At 38.6% G+C, this 19,933-nt stretch overlaps 1 non-coding gene across 1 annotated transcript; it reads right to left on the bottom strand.

The window, feature by feature from the left end:
* Positions 1–5,702: 5,702 nt before the first annotated feature.
* LOC137766903 (U6 spliceosomal RNA) lies at positions 5,703–5,809 on the bottom strand. The gene has a single exon (XR_011074431.1). It is a non-coding gene; the product is annotated as a U6 spliceosomal RNA (small nuclear RNA).
* Positions 5,810–19,933: the final 14,124 nt, after the last annotated feature.

Consider the following 19,933-nt stretch of genomic DNA (forward strand, 5'->3'; position numbering starts at 1 on the left):
CCAACTCCAGCTGGGGCTCTGTTATCTCACTGTGTGGTTGTTAACCAAGTACATGGTTACCATCACTTTTCTGATCACTTTTCCATAATGTATTTGGGACGAAGAGGGGTTTGTGCCACTTTCTCTCCCACTTCTTTAGCTCCACTATTCTGTGTGGTATTTTCTCTTTTCTGTCATATTTTGCTGTGCCATGGCCCACTGCACACGTGTTGTTGCTGTGTCAGAGAGGTCACGGGGAGCAGAGTCCTTTGTTTAAAGCTGAGACCCTCCAAGTGACCTCCACAGGGGTGGAGGAGAAGGCAGGGTGGGTATTCTTTTGTTATGCCCTTGTCAATCACTTCCTACCTACAATAGTATTCTAAAAAATTATATGAGCATGTATAGCATATCACTGAAACACTGGAAAACTATCTTAAAATTAAAAACATGTAGAAAAATTTAACTTGTGTACCAAATAGAGTGTCCGTTGTTTAAGAGAAACATGCTCAAGAAGTTAGAGTTGGCTTGGGGATTTATCTGTGTGTGCAGACTGGTTTATAACATCACTCTCGTATTCTTTGATTTCTCCACCTTTAGGAGGGGCCTTTCTTGTTTCTTGCTGTCAAACATATCTCCACCCACATTTAGAACACTTCATCCTCTACCCACAGGAGTCAATCTTAACCATCTTCCAACCCCTAGCAGGATATTTCTCCAAGTCTTTAATCTGTTTCCAGAGAGACAGCCCAGGGTAGATTTTGATAGCTTTAGTCTAACAGAACAATCTAGGGTGTCGTGGGAACTCCACTTGTGTTTCCCATGAGGTCACAGATTATTTCATCAATATGCTCCTTTTTTTTTTTTTTTTTTAGTGTCTAGCAGTTAGTTGCTAAGTCAGATACACACAAACATATACACACAACTACACACTCTGCTTGCTCAAGAAGGAAACACTAATTCTCAGAGACTGATCTTTCTAAATGAGAGTTCTCAAACTAGTAATCCCCTAGCCAAACTCAGCCCATAAATATATTTTATTTGGCCCATAGTTTTTGTTTATTTTTAGAAATTGAGCCAATATTGAAAATGGGCACATTTCATATAAAAATTCAGATTTCTGGCTTTTTAAATGAACATTGTAAGATTTAGATACACTAGAACAACAATTCTACATGGCAAAATTTGGCTAAACTCAGTAGGGGCTGTCTCCTTTAGGCAGGGCCTGTGGTCTTCATTCAGCCACAGTCCCTACTAGTCCCTGTTACTCCCCTTAACATGGAGGCCATGCTAGTTGTTATTCATCACTACGTTGTTCTACTCTTTTCTGCCCACTTCACTCCCTGGCATTTTCTGCCTCTCCATGATAGACCATAGTCAAAACCCATAATTCTAAGTCATAGAAAATCAATGTTATGTTCTGATTCCTGACTAAACCTGTTCAGTGGCACTAATCACTGTTCAAATTTGTCATGTTTTTATCCATAACAAACTTGGATCTGTAGCAAACTTACATTTTTGGACCATAAAGTGGAAATGATAAATAAGGAGTAAAACTATAAAATCTACCTGATCAAAATAATAATTTTAAGAATGAAAATATGATATCTCTTATAGGTAGAATCTAAAAGAAAGATGATACAAATGAACTTATATACAAAACAGAAATGGACCCAAACTTATGGTTACTAAAAGGGAAGAGTGGGAGGGATAAAGTAGGAGTTTGGGATTAACATATACACACTACTATATATAAAATAAATAACCAACAAGGACCTAATGTATAACACAGAAAACTATACTCAATATTTAATAATAACCTATAAGGGAAAAAAATCTGAAAAAGCATATATATATATATATATGCGTCACTTTGCTCTACACCTGAAACTAACACAATGTTGTAAATCAACTATACTTCAATAAAAAATAAATTAAAAAAATAAAATAAAGAAGGGGTAAAGATGTAGAAAGATATATATATACTGGATAGGTGACCATCACTGAAAGCAATTTTAAGTATTCATGTGTTTTGGCAAGGATAAACATATTCTACTTTTTGTTTTCCCCAATTCATAATGTCCTAGAGTAGATGCTACAGACAGATATGTGACAATTATAAAAATGGAGTGGGATTCCTTGAGGAGAGAGAAAACAAGGCAAAAGTCTTATTTTCTCAATTCTTCAGTTGTGAGCTGTCTGGTTGTGGTTGAGAAGGAAGGGATCATGGCATATTGAAGCTGGAATGATACCTTCTAACATGATGTACCTTCTCCTACACCCCAACATTTACAGATGGAGAAACTGAGAATTAGAAATGCTGAATGACCAGCCCATAGTCATACTACTCATCTTTTGCAGTATCTGGAACACAGGATCTTTGGCCAAGAAATAGTGCTGCCCTTGATCATTAGAAATTCTCTCAGTATGTGTGGTTGGCATTGATCTCTTATATCTGCAGGCTACATGATGTACCTGTTTCAGTAAGACTTAAGTTGGTCGGTGGGCAGGGAAGATGGTCATATCATGGACTAGGGTGAATTAAATTAACGTAGTTTTCATTTTTATAAAATGTTTCACCTCTGTACCTGTTAGGCCGTGAGACTTTATGAACTGTGTTTAATCCATTGCTCTTTTTACCAAGGCAACATAGTAGAGAGAAAGGAGCCCTGGTAATGAAAGACAGACAGCTCTGATTTATATTCTGGATCTGCCTAGTGTTTAAGACCATGACCAGGAAATTTAATCTTTCTGAATCTCAGCCACTTTATCAGTATGATGAAGATAATGCTACTCAGCTTGGTGGACTGTTAATTTATTATTCATTGAACAAATACATCTTAAACCCCTACTATGTGCCAGACATTCTTCTTAATGCTAGTAGAGGGTCAGAAAAAAAATAGTTCTTCCTTACTTTCCAGAGGGCAAGATGGGTATAAGGATGAAATACGTATCTGCAATGGTTCTTGGCATAGAGCGCATACTCAATAATTTTCATTTTACATTCTCTCCCCTATTCTTTTACAAAACCAAGCCCTAAGATTAGGAGAATCTTTGCTCCCAAGTTTCAGTGTAGAAAACAGAAAAGCATATAAATTGTCAAGGATGGGACTTTGCACATAACCAGCCACAATCCAAAATATTTTTTTCCTATGTGCCCAGCCTGAATAAGATACGTGATATTAAACAAAAGAGTAAGTGCACAAGCACCCCAACTACACACTTCCTCATGACAACATATGCAATCTCGTCCTTATAAAATACAGAAGCAGGCCCAACATTACTTGTACTTCAGAATTTTTCTGTGGCTCCTGGGAAAATATCAGAGATATTTGCTCTGTCATTGTTTCTTCACATAACAGTTATAAGGCAAAGTAAGCTCCTCCTGCCTCTAATTTCCTACACACTAGAAGTGAAATTGGGGATAGGTGATTAATCAAGAAAAAAATTCTTATATCTCCTTTTGATCTTCATCTCTGAAAAAAAGAAAAGAGTTTAAGCAGAATTAGGCTGCGGGGAGGAGATCTTGAAGGCATTCAGGAAAACTAACAAGTGAATCACTTATTTTTTTTTCCCCAAAAGAATCATTTGTTGATAATTGGGGGAAGAAAAGAGAATCAACACTTTGCTGGGCCTCTTCTATATGTTATTTCATTTAATTCTCACAACATGCAACCAACTAATAAGAATAATATATAATTGGTATAAAACACACACAGTTTAAGTATAATTTTAGATTAGGCATCTTTTGCCCTTATTTTTCCACTGCATCATAAGCGAGGTTTCTCATACCCCATTAGCAGCTGTGATACAGGTCTGTGTTTGCCTGAACTTTGTTTCATTTCAATCCAAGGTATACTTTAGTATTACGTAGAGCTATTTGATGTGGTGACACCTCCCTAAGATAACATCGTGGGGTAATGTAGAAGATACTAGGTGAATGTCATCAGACATCAATTTCAGGCCTGCTGCTAACTGGCTGCATGGCATGGGTTGGGCAAGTCATGTGATCTTGCTGGGCCTCGGTTTCCTCACCTGTGAAATGAGATGAGGATTGACTCCATTAACTGTAACAGCCTTGTAGCTCAACAAAGCCAGGTTCTCAGGGGATGTGTGTGTTTAAATTAGTTTTACTTTGAGTTATATGGCTGCCTCAATCTTTCAGAATACTAGAAATATTCTGAATTCTCACAGAAGTAGAGTTCTACTCTCTCCTCAGATATATATGTGTGTGTGTATATATATATGTGTGTGTGTGTGTGTGTGTGTGTATAAAATTAATTCTAAAATCCTCCCATACACACCTGTCATTGGCACCTGCTCCAGGTAAGCTAATGGAATAGGAAACAGGAAACAGGTGCCTGCAGTTATAGATCTCCTCTTTCAGAAGCCTGGATCCTGAATTATGAGAATGCTGTCTCTTTCCTAGAATCTTCTTTCTCTGCCCTCTTCTCTTCATCGCTAATCTTACCTCCTTTCAGTTACCTGAGATGGCTAACCCAGGCTAAATTATTTTTGAAAGTTGTGGCCTTATATTTTACATGCCTGTATTGTAACAGAAGAAATCAAAGACTAATTTTCAATTGCAATTTCAAGCTGTAGCGGAAGTGAGGATTGTTCTGGAGGATGGGAAGGTAACTTCAGGGAATTCAAGCTTTCTGAGCAGCCCACATCCTAATAGATGACAACAAACATTCATGGATTTAAGAAATGTAAAGCCCCAACAGAATTCCCGGCACATAGTAGGAACTGAACACGTGGTAAATCTTCTTATTCTTCCTCTTCAAGTCAGCTTTGCATATTGTATAATCTACTCAGATCCCTGGTAGGCTTGTCCTCTTTTAAAATCCCCTTGAAGTGTTTGAAACCTGGGACAACGTTTTAGAATTTTACCTAGTGTATTAGTTCTACAAATGAACCATTTTTCTCTTGCGCTTTCTTTTATCTTTCTCTGGCTCTTGCTAATCCTTTATTTTATTCTCCATTGCTCTTTTCTCTCCTTCCTTCTTTTGAATGTGTACCTTTTACATCTACAGAATTGCCATCTCCTAATATTCTTATTATCCAGCCCACCTCGCTTGTGGCCATGGGGTAAAGTAAATTCTCTGGCTTGGGAGCAGGTCTAGTGATGTGCAGAAATACCATCCCTGAGACAAGGGGAGAATTTAATATGCTTTCTAATCTCTTCCTCCCCTGTGTCCCTCCTCTGTTGTCCCTTGTATCAAAGTACTGAGAGTCGGGCAATCTCTTTTTTTCCTTTTTTTTCCGTTTTCTTTTCTCCTGCCTTGTTTTGTTTTGTCAGCTTGTAGAAGACTGAGAACCAGGGATGTATGATGAAAGAGCCTGACAGTCTGAGAGCAGGAAAACAGCAGAGGAGTGGGCAGGATTGAGGAGCCGGCTGTTGACTCCTGCCCATTCCTGGCATTCTTCCACTTCAATGAACCCTATTTATTTACTTTTCTTTAAAAATTAAGTCAACTACCTGTGGGTTTTTTAAATTAATTTTTATTGGAGTATAGTTGATTTACAGTGTTGTGTTAGTTTCTGCTGCACAGCAAAGTGAATCAGTTATACCTATACATATATCCACTCTTGTTGAGATTCTTTTCCCACATAGTTCATTACAGAGTATTGAGTAGAGTTCCTTGTGCTATACAGTAGGTCCTTATTAGTTATCTATTTTATATACAATAGTGTGTATATGTCAATCCCAATCTCCTAATTTAAAATATATTGAACACTTCATGAATTTGCGTGTCATCCTTGGGCAGGGGCCATGCTAATCTTCCCTGTATTATTCCTGTTTTAGTATATGTGCTGCCGAAGTGAGCACTTGCCTGTGGTTTTTATTGCCCTCCTTCCCAGGTCTTTGTCTTTCTTATGCCTATTGCTTATTTCCCCCTCTACTTTTTCTTCCTCTCTTCCTCTTTTCCTAGGTAACTGTCCTCCCTCTTCTCTAGCTCATACTTTTTTCAAGGACGGCATAAATCCTCTTCATTTCATAAAAGATGGGCTAATCATCAATAATAATAAAACAGAAAATGTGTCTTGCTTTATAAAGTCAGATTCTTTTTTCATTTTCACATTTCCTCTAACTCTTGAAATAACCCTAAGAGGTACGTATTACTGTCATTCCCATTTCACAGGTGACAAAACCAAGCCCAGGCCCCACGTTACATTGAACTACTAGGTATTCTGATTCCTGATAGTATGCCCTTTGTGCAAAATTTTACTGTCTTTCCATTTTAGTGTGTACTGATCTTTCCCTTCTCTGATTTATTTTAGTACTTGTGCCTGACTGTGTGTAATTTAATATTTAATTATATACTGTCTAGGGCTATTCTGAAGTGACTTTATAAATCACTTCATATATATTAGTTTATGCTGTCTAAAAAGATTGTTGGCCACACGAAGATGGTCATTCTATCTTATGCGTCTCTTGGAGTATCTGATTCAGTATCAGTCATCTATGTTTAATAAGTATTTTTAACTGGTTGATTTGAATACAGAAAAGGAAAGATTTATCCTATCTGAACAAGTTTTATATCTCCTTATATGTCTAAAAGTGTGTGGATAGGTGGTAATAGTAATAATGATGGTAAGAATACTTGTTGTTCACAAACTGCGTCAGCTTTATTCCTCCATGAGAACCATGGATGCTTTTACTGTTAGGATTCCCCCCATTTCACAGATCCTGACCATGGAGCAGAGAGTGGCAAAACCACTTCTGCCTGTGCTGCCCTTTGTCAAAGTGAATGGAGACTGCCTCCCTTTGGGAGGCATATTACACTCTATGTTGTAAATGTGACTAGTCGTGTAAGCCATGGCAGTATTTATCCAAGAGTAAATGAGATTTTTCTGAACAAAGTCAAATGTTTAGAACAGCACTGCAGATCTGGATAAGCTTAATGCCATTGTGTTATACTACTCTCACCTTCTGTGAAGTGTGATATTTATTTAATTCCTTTACATTTTTGAACTTCTAGTTTTTTGTTTTTTTCTTTTTCTGGCAGAAATGGTGTAAAGGGAAAGTAAAGAGCTGGCTTGGGATGTTTTTCTTCTGAGAGGAGGAGTACCTCTTAAAGGAGGAAACAGGTGGTGAAGTGCCTCTTCTCTTCCTTACCCTTACCTGACTCCTTAATTTTCCCGTCTTCCTAGGTGGCACGAGAGTCTGGCTTTCAGGGCTAAGATCTACAGGAAGTGTTTCTTCCTCAGCTGGAGAAATATTTAGACAGCAGCAGAGACAGACTTGAATCCCCCACCCACAGTAGACCTCTGGTCCCATCCAGTCTTTCACATGAGAAAACTGAAACATGCTGGATGTTTTTCTAAAGTTTTAAAATTATTTTTAATAATCACAGTACTCTCTTCCTTGGAGACTGACAGTCTTTTTTATTTTTTCCCTTTCACTAGCTTGAGTTTTGCAGAATTTTGTCATTTACTCTTCTTTTCCTCTTTTTTGAGGGCAGGTAGGAAGTCCCACTCAAGGTTGTCATTCAGGTGTCTTTTAAAAGAGACAGTGGCACAAAGATGCAATGCTTGCTTCGTAGTCTAACTGGGAAGTGGTGGTAAAGGAAGGGATGCTTTCAGGACAGTGAGTTCATTCTTTGTCTGAAAAACAGGTCCGTAAGTAATATTGCAAACATAATGAACTAAAACAACAAACAAAACAAATGAGATGATGTTCAAGAAATCCCATAAAAGAGAACATGAAGGAAAAATTGGGGGCACATATGCAGTGCAGGTATTATTGTGGTGGTTTGAGCTTTCTTAAACACAGAAAAGTGCCACCCTTTGTACTCAGAGTGGGTTCCTGGGATAAGCAACATCTCTGATGAGCTTGTTAGAAATTCAGTCTTCAGCCCCACCTCAGACCTTCTGAATCAGAATATGCATTTGACAAGAATACCAGGTAGCTCTTAGGCACTGCTATAGGCTTCTACCTCTTTGCATCTGGCCCCTTTACTTCTACCTGCCCCTTTATTTTACCATGTTCTTCCTGAGAATTCCGATTTGATTTCTTGGCTGCTGGATCAAGCAGCCTATTTGTAATAAATTGTATAATGCCATAGAGGAGATTAGTATTTAGCTAGAAAAACACAATTCTGATGTCAGGCTAACTATCTCTGGGGGTGCTGGTTGTGTATGTTGCTGGATGCTCTGTGGTTAATATATAATTTCATTCTTGAAAGGCAGAAATTAGAGTCAATGTTTCTCCATTTCCTTGGATTTAAGAGTAACACATGCCAGGATTAATAGTTCTCAGGGTTTTTTCAAAATATTAAAATTTGTTCTATGTTGTACGAACAATAAATCATTTACTCTCTGAGTCCTTCATGCTCAAGGAGTAGTGAAACAATTACTGACTCTGGTTGCAAGATTAAACCTCTGAAATGATATTTACTGATACATTCTTTGCCAGAAAATACCACCATTTTCTTTGCCAGTTACCATGGGTTAATAATGAACTCCTACAACCATACCTTTTGTTTCCTATTGCTTTATGTGAAGGAAACACAATGAAAGCATCTAGAAAATTCTCACCAGCTATTCTCCCCAAAATGCCGTGACACCAGGTTTGTTCTGCACATTACCATATAATTAAGATTCAAACCTGCTTTGGTCCCTGAGTGTGTTGCTGTGGTGTTGAGGTCTTTCTAGCATATTTTTCTTGGTATTCAGTTACAGAAGCCTGTTTGCTGAAGGTCTTACTCCCATCTGATATTAGAATGGGAAAAACTTAGCATGTTTTTTCCTCCATAGTTGACTACAGAGCCAAAATAAAGTATATTAACTGGTGAATTGGGATAATGTCTGATTCAAATCAAAAGAAAAATCCATTTTGCTTGAGTAGGTTCAACTCTGGGGGAATTAAAATTTCTTTCACTCTGTCATGTCTACCACTGTGACTGAATTATCTGTGGTGGCCCTAATTCAGTATTTTTAACTTTTAGTCATTAATTGTACAGCAGAGGATTTGATCAGCCTTGCAGAAATTTGAATCGGTTTTTAATAGAATAAAAAATACCACTTTCTCTATATCAGGGGAACTTCATGAACACAGTAGGCACTCAAAAATATGTGTTCTATTTCTTAGATTCTCAATAAAGATATTGAAATTCTACCCTGTTCAGTAGTTATGCCTAAAATTAAAGAAAGAGAGTACAAGGGGAATTGTTTCTTTTTCTTAATATTGAAGATAATGCATTATGCCAGAAGAAAAATTCTAACACCAATAGTTCTTTAATCCATTTCTAAGAGATATGCCTTTGCCTAGAAGTATGTTGATTGACCTTCGGGGTAATTTTAAACCCGAAGCTCCACATCGGAATTGGAATCAAAACACGTATCTTTCTTGCTGAGCACAATATTCTTTTCAATTCAATAAGAATTTATCATGTGCCCAGCATTATGGTAGGCAAGGGAAATCCTAAAGATAGAAAATATGGTCCCTTCTCTCTATACAGTATATTTATTATTTCATGAACTAGAAGCTCAAAGAATATACAAGTTGGAGACTTGCTTTTAAAGACTGTCATTATCTGTTTTCACCAAGCTGATGCAGGTCCTCTTTTAGAAAGTAGCATACTAGCTACCCAATTCTCAAACTCAATTTTATCCTAAACCCTTCCCTTTCTCGTCCCACTATACCCAATCTATCATCATCCACTTGATTCTACCTCCATAATACATCTTGATTCAATATCTTTCTCTCCATTGTTTATGCTGCTAATTTAGATTGGCCTGCATTACCTTTGGCTTGTACCATTGCAGTATCCTTTTAACTTTTTAACTGGTCTCTCTGACTCTGGCTTTCTACCTAACCAATTTCTTAAAACATAGATCTAAAATTGCTGCTGCTCTTGTTAGTATTCTCTGTCACTCACAAGATAGAGTTCAGACCTTATATTCTAAACTTAGGCCTCCAGTTTTGTTTCTATCAGCATAGATACTTACACCCTACATTCCCTCCAGAACACACTCAGCTGTTTCAGCATCTGGAGTTTTACTCTTCAAACTCCCCTGCCTGGAATGATCTTTCCTCTCATCTTTTCTCCATTTGACAACTAACAAAGCACCTTTCAAATTTTCATTTAAGAAAGTATCTTCCCATCATTTTCCTAAGTAGAATTGACCTTCCTCACCCTTGAGTCCCATGTAGATTGGGCACACTTCCATCCTTATTCCCACTATATCTATTTCCATTTGATCATAAGCTCCTAAAGACAGGATCCAGATATTTGTCTGTCTAGCTCCTGGAAGAGTGAGTAGAATGTAGCAAGTGCTCATCACAAGGCAAATGAGAGCATGAATGACAAATGTGTGCTAAGAAGATGAATGGCCAAAATGTGATACTCCTATGGAAGAATATCTATGAAGAGGCTCATCCAATGGATGTCTTATGTTGCCGCTGTAACAAGTTGGCACAAACTTGGTAACTTAAAAGAGCATGAATGTATCATCTTACATTTCTGGAAGTCAGAAGTCTAAAATGAGTCAGTAGGGCTGCATCCCTTCTGGAGGCTGTAGAGGAGAATCTGTTTTCTTGCCTTTCCCAGCTTCTAGAGGCTGCCTGCTTGCACTGGCCTGTGACCACACAACACTCTGACCTCTACTGCTGTTGTCACATCTCCTCTGTGACTCTTCTACCACCCTCTTCCATCCTTTACTTACCTCATGATTATATTGATCCCACCAATGTAATTCATGATAGTCTCCCCATCTCAAAGTCCTTAATTAATCATGCCTACAAAATCCTGATGTCATGTAAAGTAACATATTCACAGATTCCAGGGATAAGGATGTGGACATCTTTGGGGGGCCATTATTCTGACTACCAGACCCAGGATCAAGCCATTTCTTGGATATGACAAATACTTTCAGGCCCATTGTTTTGAAAGGAAGATGGAAAATAACCTTGCAGGGAGGAGATGGCTGGTACTGAAGAAATTAGAAACACACCCACAAAGACCACCTGAGGCTCACACCAAGTTTACAGGCTGACACTCATGCCCACAGTGATCATGTATATATTCTTCAGGCACCTTCATATCCAGTCTTTTCTGACCCATCTCCAAGTCAAGGCCTTCCACTATGCTCCCTGGACTCCACATTGCCCTTGTGCTTTTTCTAAAAACCTTTTTCTGAAGATGAACCTTAGCTTGATTTCATGTGTTATGGTGTCAGATGAAGGTGATTTGCCTTAGCTGCCGCCCACCTAAAAAGGGCCCATGTGGGTAAAAGGTTCTATTTCTACAAGCTCACTTCAGTCTTCTTGACTTGGCAAGGGACACTCAGATCTCTACTATTCAGAAATCAGTTGGAGTGCTTGAGGGAAGAATGTGAACATCTTTGGTTTGAGATGGTTGTGATTTTCCAAAGAGTTTCTTGCTTTGTTATTTCTTTGAAAAGCCTCAGGAAAAACTCTGTCAGACTGATTCCAAGACTCATGGCCTGAAATACAACTTGCCCATTGATATATGCCTGCCTTTAAGATTCTCTGTCACTCCTCTAAGGTCACATGTTGTTTGTCTTAACTTTAAATACAGTTTTGCTCCTGAATGACTGAAAGCTTCTTCGATGCTATTGTTACCCCTTCATGTCCTTGGCTGATAGACAACTGTGAGTAAGTCACACGACTGTTTAAATTTCTCTGCTTCTTTTCCTTTGAGACATGATGGCCCTCCCTGTCCGGACTCCTCAGCCCTCTAACCCTTCACTCTACATTCTCTAAATGTGTGTTTGCACACTTGTGCATGTGCATGTGTTGGTATCCTGAGAGTCAAATGCCTTTTCTCTTCCCACTTAACTGGATTCAGACTGTAATAAGACTATGTTCTGAAATAGCAGCACTAATCCTCTTGCCCTGAAGGGGATGGTGTTTAGAATCTTGAAAGTCCTTTATCAGACTAAACTCTATTTCTTTATAGCCAGGAACCTCCTTCTATCATAAATACTTGTCATGCAAGTACCTTCAGCTGACAAGATAATGCCTTATCAATCATAAAATCCCCAAATTATGCAGATGTCTCCTTCTATTCTGTTTGTATTGTCATTTGTGCAAAAAAAAGAAGTTAGAAGCATAGAAACAGGACTCTTAATCAGGTCACTTCCCCCATATGCTTGAAAGTCAAAGACTTGTTTCTCACTGGATTTAAGAAACAGATTGTCACTCATGCAAAATCAATTAATAGTAATTAGATACTCACTTTATTAGGGGGCACTGGGTGAGGGGGGAAAAGTGGCATGAGGTAACTTTCTGGCAAGTTCAAGTTCTGCAGTGTTGACTGAATTTGATTTTTGTAGAATGGTTAACAACCCGAGGGCATTATCCAGAGCTGTCAGTTATATATCAAGGAGTTCTCTGAATTTGGCTAAGCTTATTAGGGATAGCATTATCATTTATGAGAAAATTCCATGAGGTTTTTTAAGTACATGGAGTCCTCGAACAATATGAAAGACACACACAGTGAACCACGAGATAGGCAGTGCTGAGTCTCAGGAGAACGACAGGTTGTCTTGACCCAGGCTGGATTTGAAGCTGAGGTTCACGTTACTGCAGAGTGGAGTTTTAGATCATGAAGTAATCCCCTCTGGCTCATCTTATCTGCTTAGTCTGTGTCAATTTTTTTTTTTTTTAAAGTACCTGAATTACATTTCTATGTTGCTCTATAAATAAAGTACTTGCAACATTTTTAATACATTGACAGTTCCTGTAAGTCACTGCTCCTTTCACTTAATTGAAAGGCAGATTGGGTCATTTGAATTTGGTAATGTGGTATCAAATGGAGTTCAAATCCAACTCGGAAATAAACAAGCTCCTTCAAATTTAAGTACAAATGAAGCTTTAGTGCTGTTTAAATCATAACTCAAAAGCAACGTTATTCAAGGAACCTAAATCATTGTATAATCTGTTAGAGAAACCCACAACCAAATATAATGAAGCATTAGCTCTGAAGTTAGTCATCTCGTTTTATTTTTCTTTGTAATTCAGGAACCCAGTAGATTGGCATGCATTTAATTGTCCATTCACCAAACATTAATTTATGCCTGTTATATATCAGGACTGTTATACAGCCTGGAAATACAGAAATAAATATCACAAGTCAGTCTTTTAAGGACAAATGTATAGAAAGAGTTGTGGGACAATGTGGGACAGTCACTTTGCCTAGCCTGGGGAAGGACAAAAGATTGCCTAGAAGAGATGATTCCTGAGCTGAGCTTGAAAGGGAGGAGGAGGTAGCCAAAGCAAGCACTGGGGATTAGAGGGTGGCCATTCTGAGAAGTGGGAAAGCTGAACAGGAATGGAGTTTTCAGTGTGTAGAATGGGAGTGGCAAGAGATATTTTTTAAGAGACAGCAAGGGGGCCAGCATGAAAAGCCTGGTATAACACACTGGTAGTTTTGGTTCTAACCTGAAATTCACAGGCAGCTATTGGGGAGTTTTAAAAACAGAACACCATGTGACTTGGGTTTTAGAAAGATGACTCTGACAGCATTATGGGAGAGAGATGGATGTTGGGGAATGGTGCAAAACTGGAAGCAGCAAGACCAGTGAGATTTCAGAATCCAGAAGATGGCTGTCTGATCTAGAGAAGGAGAGGTGAGGATGTGGCATGTAAAGAAAAGGGAAGAGTGAAGGATAACTCTTCTTTCTTGCTTGATCAGCTGTGTGGATGGCAATAGTGTTTTCCAAGAGAGGGAAAAGTGGAGAAGTAGTAGTACTTTGAGAAGGAAAAGAGGTAAGAGAAGATGAGTGCCATGTAGGTTAGGATGATGGTACACAATAATAACATAAATAAAATATTCTTGAGCAGCATTGTGTTACCTTCTTTCATTTAGTAGCCCATATCTTTCAATTCCTTTCAAATGAAAACTGCTTTAACTATATCATATTAACATTATCAACTTTTGTGCCTTTTTTCTGTATGTCCCATTTCATTCAACCTCTTATCACATTTTTTTCCCTTTTTTGTAAGGTCCACACTTTTCTGGTGTAACTTTGGCATCCCACTTACCTCTTGTGTCTTAGTATCCCTGTCTATGTTACAAGGCTAAATTTTAGCATTAGAAATACACATACAGTCTCTTCCAACCCAAACAATCTCTTATTCCATAATCTTGGGTTTTTAATGCCGCTTACCCATATCAGACCTTCTCTTTGCAAATGATTTGATATTCCTTGGTTGATATCAAGTTGATTACAGGAAGGGTCCAACATGGGAGCATCTAAGCCAGAACAAATTGCCCAAAGCTAATAACTCACCCCTGATTCTGCTGTGTTTTTCCTTTAAAAAGATTAAGAGAAGGAACTGAATGAGCCTTGGGGCAGAAAGAGCAGCTAATGTTCAGCTTACCACCTGTTTCTGAATTGTAAGCAATTTGAGCATTTTGATTGTGCTCAAAAGCAAGGTTTTCTAATAATTATGCAGCATACACCTTGATCATTACGCAGTAGAACCAATCCCATGACAGATCTGTCCAAAATTCCCTCATTATATAGATTAAAAAAAAGGAGTAATAAGATAAAATGAGGAAGAGTGAATTGTCCAGAAACAAAAGAGGGGAGCTACAAATTTGAGAAAAGAAGGTGTACTTCCAGAATAGAACTTTAAACTCTTCGGATAGATAATTTCCCCCTTCAGTCAAAAACCCTGCTGTAAGTAGTATAACATGCACAGATGTGCTTTTTAAGTGTACCTATGAAATCAAAGATGGAGTGTGATATCTGAGTTTCCTCTCCAGATGTCCACTTGGCTTCCTCCCTTATCTCCGAGCAGTGTTTACTTAGATAACACCATATCAGGGAGGTTTTCCTGACCCCTTTATTTAAAATTGCCCCACTGCCCAATTCAACACTCTCCATTCTTTTTTCTTACTTCATTTGACTCCATAGCACTTAAATGCATTTAACAAGCTACATGTTTAGCATTTTTATTTTGTTCTATGTGCATCTCCCCCTGCCCAAATAGAATGTAGAGTTCCTTGAAGCATGGATGTGTGTCTCTTTTATCCGTTGCTCTATTCACAGCCGGAAGAACAGCGCTTAACACATGGTAGACACTCAATAAATATTTGCTGAATAAGTGAGTGGTCAATTGTTTCAGAGCTATTTGCATCTCAACATTTTTTTCTAAGAAATTTATTGTCATCATTTTTTTCTTACATTTAAAAAATGTACTAAAATTGTTGTATAACCACAAAATTATGAACAGGAGGACTACTATCTCAAGAAAGTTGAAAAATATCTTAAGTAGTTGATCCTAGAAGATCTCCATTGACTTTTTTTTTTTAAATGGTTCTCTCTTTTATTTTAATAAATTTATTTATTTATTTTTGGCTGTGTTGGGTCTTCGTTGCTGCGCGCAGGCTTTCTCTGGTTGCAGCTAGTGGGGGCTACTCTTCCTTGTGGTGCGTGGGCTTGTCATTGCGGTGGCTTCTCTCGTTGCGGAGCATGGGTTCTAGGCAAGTGGGCTTCGGTAGTTGCAGCATGTGAGCTCAGTAGTTGTGGCTCGTGGGCTCTAGAGTGCAGGCTCGTGAGCTCAGTAGTTGTGACGCACGTGCTTAGTTGCTCCGCGGCATGTGGGATCTTCCCGGACCAGGGCTCGAATCCGCGTCCCCTGCATTGGCAGGCGGATTCTTAACCACTGCACCACCAGGGAAGTCCCGCATTGACTTTTTTTTAAAGGGAGAAATCTGGTTGAAACAGGATAGATTTAAGGTAACTCTTTTATGATTCTTAGCTTTAGAAAAATGGATTTTTAAAGGGCTTAAAGGATTTTCATACTCTTGTGAAGTATCTTCTGGAATTATGCATATAATAGCCTAAGGGGAGGGGGTAGTCATGTGAATATTTTGCTTCTGACTTTGGAAGCTTTTTATTCTCATTTGAATCATTTGAATAATAGTCTCACAGTTGTTCCCCCACTATCTCTTAGATTTAGAGGTTTTGGAGGAAGCTCAGAAAGAAATGAATGAGTAAGCAGAGTGTTAATTGATGACACATATAAGCAGAATAATGTCAATTTATCAATTTCTGGTTCATGCCTGTTTTAAAGGGGGTGGAGAATAAAGACATGCTGTGCCCAGAATGGGCTGGTTAAATAGGTAGAAGAGGCCCTATGCCCTCCCCAATTCAGACCCACTGTGTCTTGCTCAACCTGAGAATTCATGCAGACTTTTATCATTAACTGCAAAACCATAAGGCTGGATGAGGGGTGGGAGGAGAGGTAATACAGAGAAGAGAAGATTTAGTCTTTAGTCAAAGACATAGCTTTGACTTCTTCACAAATCTGAAAACTCTTAGATGTATTTTCAATTTTGATATGTTCTTGTGTTCATTCATTTTTTCAACAAACTTTTTTTGATGCTTGCTCTGTATTAGATACTGTATTCTATCTAGATAATATAAGGATTCATTCATTATTGAAAAAATATGTTTTGAGTCCCTACTAGTGCCAGGCCCTGTTCCAAGCACTAATGATAGAGAAGTGAATACATCAAAGTTCCTGCTTCCACTGAGTTCACATAACGGAGAATGACAATAAGCAAGTAAATGAAAACAAGAACACACAAATATTGCCAGGTGCTAGCAAGTGCCACAGTGGGGAATAAAGCCAGTTAAGTGGAATGGAGCAAGGGGTGGGAGTATGGAGATGAATCTGAGATGAAACAAAGGGCGATATTATTTTCAGGGGTGGTTTTGTGCTGAGAAACAGCATTCCAGTGACAAATAAGAGGGCCAGTTTGTAAGATGGTGAGATGGGGGTTGGTGGTTAGGTATCATTATAATTGTACAGGGCAGAGATGGCAATGACCATGCTAAGGGGCTGGTAGTGAGGTAGAGAAGAATATAAGTAAATAGATAGGTCTTTATATGTATATTTATCTATGTATCATATACGTGTATGAATATATATCAATATTTCTTATTGTATTTATCTCTATAGGAAGAGGGAGAAACTGAATAGAGAAGGTATAAGCTATGTTAAAAAAAAAAAAAAAAAAAAAAAAAGAGTAGACCAGGCAGGACTCAGCCACTTTTTAAATCTTTATTGGGCAGCTGCTTAATATGGGCTATGTGCTAGATAGACATCTCAGACGTACAGTACACGTGTGTAGGTGCACAGTACTTTATGTAGGAAGGTCCGTTGTTATGTGTAAAACAACATAGACTGTGTCTACCTCAGAGAATACTTAGCAAATTCGTGAACCGAGCCTGTCACGTTTTATGTGTCTTTTCAAAAAAGGTATTACTTTTTAGAGTGTGTTAGTAAAGGAAAATGTATTTCCATTGTAGAGTCATATTTGTATTACATAAGCAAGTCTTTTCCCTGCAGGACACAAAGCCTGGTCAGCCCTACTGACTGAAGTTAGTAATAAAGCCATCAGACTCTCAGTAAAGAAAGAATTGCCTTGAGGATGAGAAGTGTTAGCTTATAGATAATTCAAAAATTGATGGATTGTTTCCCACTCACACTACCCCCTCAAGAATTTAGCCACCAATTCCATATCCATGTGCACACACCCATATGAAGTAATTTTTAAAGAGGGTTCTCTGGCACTGATGAGTCACTTCAGAATGCTTTCTCTTCCCATTAGATTGGATTACTGAGCCGGAGAGTGGAGGGTTTGTCCCTTTCTGACCAAGACACTGATGAGCCTCATGAATTAAAATTTATGTCTTCCCTTGTTGCTGATGTGCCACCTGGCTTTTTTGAATGATCACAGCCACCAAATGAATTTTATAGTCCATTGGGGGCTGTCCATGCTTGTTAAGGTGATATTTTCATCTCTGGCATAGCACGGAATCTCATCTTCTCCTTGGTGAATAATCACAGTGCCAAATGCCCATCAGCCATCTTTTGCTTCTTGAAATGGTCTCTAAGTTATGCGTCCTCTGCTTCGTAGAAGGCCAGTCGAAAGATGGAATTATGATCAAACCCTAACAGCCCTGTTGATTATCTCTATTGTATTATCAGCTTCCCACTACACTAGCCTCTGGTTTAGTGACGTATGTTCCCTAGATGGGTTTGTTCTATTTCCATCTGATTTTCCCTATTTCTGTTCTTCTGTTACTAGTTTCTATTATTTTCTAGTTCTATTTCTTGCCTATTCTATTAAAATCACTTAGGTTCACTCTGCTGGGAGATTTCCTTACATCATTGCATTTAATTCTTTCAAGAATCTGTGAGTAGGTATATCTATTCCTATATTGCAAATGCAAGAAGGTTGCCCAAGGTCATGTAGGTAATAGGAGAAAAAGCCAGAATTCAACTTGTGATTATAAGATTCCAAAGACTATGTTTTTTTTTGTTTTTTGTTTTTTTAATATCCAATACTGCTTCTTAAGAAAGCCATGTATATTTCCCTCATTCTGCTAAACCTCACTCTGGCATTCTCAGTATCTCACAGCAAACTCTCCTGGGAGAAGAGAACAGCACTACAATAGTTACTTCTGTGCCTTTCCAGCAATTTTCTTCTAAGTCGTGAAAGTAATATGAGGAGACAAAGAACATAAAATTTGGACTTAGGAAATATGGTTTTGAGTATAGTTCTGGCACCAACTAGTCCGGTGATCTGGGCAAATTCCTCTCAAGTGTAAAATTACATAATAATACCCACAGGATCTTGATGTTATGGAAAGATTAAAATGAGACTACTTAGAGGTGTCCAGGGACATCCAATTGACCCAAAGGCATACAATGGCTGAAGATCAATGGTTTGGATGGAAGGGCCCTAATGAGATCTCTTATACGTTTCTGCAAATCAGATCCTGGGGCATGCCTGAGTCCCTGTCTTTTCTAAGTTATGTTTGTGAAAACCACTCAATATATTGTTCTAAACCTGGGTTTTTCCCTAAAGTGTTCCAAAGTCAAGTTTTGTTGTGTATAACCCAAGGTATCTGATAAATACGATGCCCAATCTACCATTCCCCAGGAGTCTGATGCCCATGGGATCTCAGTGAGACAAGTCTGAGGCCAAAATGGCTAAATTGAGTAGATCATAGGCAAGGAGGTTGCCTGAGAGACTATATGGTTGTCTCATTTATAAGGGTTTGGGTCCTGGTGGTATCATCATATTCCATCCTCCCCTTGAGAACCGGCATTCCTAGGTTGGCCATAAAGCTAACATACTCACTAGAGGGAACCCCAGGGCCAGAGGTAACTCAGACCCGGAGTAGATTCTGAGGGACAGTTCTAGATGATAAGGATTCCCGGAGCTTTCCTAGTTCCATGGGATGCCCTTGTTCAGGGATCCCAGAATGACAGTAAGTACTGAAATGGATTGCTAACTGAAAACCACTTTGATCCTCAGCAAGGCTGCCTCTGTTGATAAGGAAAAGGGAGGTTCATGTTCTAAGTCCTAGGTGTCAGGCAAGGCTGGATTGGCAGAGGTAAAGCGTGACTCATTTTAATGTAACAGTTGATGCACATTTGTGACTAAAGCCTCCAAGTCTCTACCCTCAAAGGGCATCAAGCCCCCAGCCACTGAGTAAAACAGGGAAGAAAGAGGTAATGATTCTCCTAGGAATTTACCATTTCTCTCTATCACAGTGTGCCCCATGAGGAATTATTGAAAACACTTACTATGAATATTATTTTCTTAGGGTAAACTTTACATTTTAGATTGGTTTTGGATAAAACAAAAGGGTGTGTGCGGGTGGTGGGTGGGTGTGTGTGTCTATATGTATAACGGCTGTGGTCCTGGTTTGTGAGTACAGTAAATTAAAATTCTTCTGAGTTTGGTTGGGAGATGACTGGAGATACTTGATTTCCCAGCAATCAGTGCCATTACTGAACTGTAATGGACCTTTTTTATTGTTTAGCTAGCATAAACAGTACACTTAAGGCTGTACCATATGTGAAGAAATGAATACTCCCCTCATTTCCAGGGATATTTGGTCTACAAAGGGTACAATGATTTTTGGGTAATACATAAAGTCAAGATGGCTTGCC

This window comes from Eschrichtius robustus, chromosome 6 (genome assembly GCF_028021215.1).
Source record: "Eschrichtius robustus isolate mEscRob2 chromosome 6, mEscRob2.pri, whole genome shotgun sequence".
Taxonomy (NCBI): Eukaryota; Metazoa; Chordata; class Mammalia; order Artiodactyla; family Eschrichtiidae; genus Eschrichtius; species Eschrichtius robustus.